General features: G+C 36.8%; 1 long non-coding RNA gene across 1 annotated transcript; it reads left to right on the top strand.

Moving 5' to 3' along the window:
- Positions 1-641: 641 nt before the first annotated feature.
- On the top strand, positions 642-1,610 carry LOC125262008. The gene is made up of 2 exons (XR_007183492.1): positions 642-699; positions 826-1,610. It is a non-coding gene; the product is annotated as an uncharacterized LOC125262008 (long non-coding RNA).
- Positions 1,611-1,958: the final 348 nt, after the last annotated feature.

Raw genomic sequence — 1,958 nt, 5'->3', positions numbered from 1 at the left:
AAAAGAAGTGAGGATTACTTTTAAACAAGACAACCATGAACAGCCCGTTGTTGTCGCTCAGCAGCCTTGGAACCATGAAGAAACCCCTCCAGCTGGAGTTTCACTGCTGGTCGAGAAAAGACGCTTGTCTGTAACCATTCAGAATGTCAGCATCTCCAGAAACTCTGGACTCTATACAGCAGAAGTCTTCTTTGAAAAGTACACATCTGAGGTGAATGCTACGCTTGTTGTCAATGGTGAGTGAGTGTGTTACTATAGTTTGCCTGTTTGCCTGTAATGTACTAGAATCAGGTTTATGTGATGGTCAGAGTCATTTGATTTGCAGTGTATAACCCTTTATCATTTTCTGTTTTTGTTGTGTCCTACAGAAGCAGCATTTTCCTCCACTATAACGCCAGAACACTCCTCCACCCCAAAACCTCTCAACAACTTGTCTCAACTCCTCTGGCTTTGTGCATTAATTCCTCTCGTCATCTCAGGAGGTTGTTTACTTCTGTAAATGCCGGAGGGCAAGTACTGCTTATGTTTATTCTTTTATCGATAAATATATGATCATTTCCATATTCAGCAACAGCAGCTTTTTATTTAGTTTAGAGTTTAGTTTAGTTTTATTTAGTTGACTTGTAATTGTGTTTTTGACTTTCAGAAACATGAGTCAGCAGCGGATGTTGAAGCCACAGAAACCTCTGCTGTCTCCAAGTATGAAGCCTTTCACTTGTGTGTGAATGTTTCAGGTCTTTTGATGTGTCGAATGACATTTTCCATAAAGGATGTTTCACTTTGCCATGTTGTGCCTCACTAAGGAGTTTTCTGTTTTCTTTACAGATCCAGTGTGTGCAAAAGAAAGAATTGGGAAAGCAATAGCAATCTCCATGAATAGTGGAGAAAACATCTGAAGATCTGCTCACAGTGTATTACAACACGCAGGCCTGGTTTCACAGACAGGGTTTAGATTAAGCCTTCATTCAGTTAGGACATTTATTAACTAGGTTTTACAAATGTGACTTAGACAAAAACAACACTGTGTGCATCTTGAGGTGAAACAATGGCAGTGACATATTTTAAGATAATGTCAGATCAAGCTGCTTTCAGTTAAATCCGCTCAAACATGTATGGGGGGATATTATTTCAAACACTTGAAGCTGTGTTCAAACTGTCAGTCCAAACCTGATTTTTATGCATATCCAATCATATATATAGTAAGTGTGAACTTGGAAAAAAAAAAGTAAGAGCGCAGCCTTTATAATCTAAAAAGCTGATATCACTTCAGTTTGGCTCAATTGATGTCAGCTTTATAGATTATAAAGGCTGCGCTCTTTGCTTTCTTTCTGTGTATAACCCATTTATAATATAAATTTAAGCTTATTTTTCATGTCACTAAGTACACATCTCAATTTCAGGAGTGACAACTGTATTAAATTGTGGGATTGAATCTGTTTGACAGTGAAAACCACATCAAAAAAGATCTGTGCATTAAGTCTTGCTGTGGAAGTGCAATAAAGCTTCTACTTGTTCTACTAAGTTTTCTTATTAACTGAACAGTATTTAAAGGCTACATACCAAAGTTTTCATCTATTTATTTATAGTCATTAAAAGCATTCAAATTAAAAGCTATTTTTGATTTTTTTTGTGTGTGTGTGGCAAAGTTGGTCCCAAGAACTGTGAAATTTGACTGTTATTGGTACCGACTGATGAAATTTTGGTATAGTAATAACACTAATTTAGATCATATTCCAATCGGATACAGAAATAATCAGATTTGACTGACAGTGTGAACTTTGCCTTTAAAGCCAATGAACCTGCTGAACTGTGAGATGCAGATTTTTCTTAAGCACATGTACAGTTCATAATATGAACAAAAAACACAAGTGCCACATTGTAGAGGCAGGCTATGATTGGTGTTTCCAGTTATGTGTGCAATATTAATGAATCAGTCAATGGACAGTGTTCACGCTATC

The sequence above is a fragment of the Megalobrama amblycephala genome, unplaced genomic scaffold (genome assembly GCF_018812025.1).
Source record: "Megalobrama amblycephala isolate DHTTF-2021 unplaced genomic scaffold, ASM1881202v1 scaffold551, whole genome shotgun sequence".
NCBI classification, from domain to species: domain Eukaryota; kingdom Metazoa; phylum Chordata; class Actinopteri; order Cypriniformes; family Xenocyprididae; genus Megalobrama; species Megalobrama amblycephala.
The sequence above is the reverse complement of the archived record's forward strand: the minus strand, read 5'-3'. Positions and strand labels throughout refer to the sequence as shown.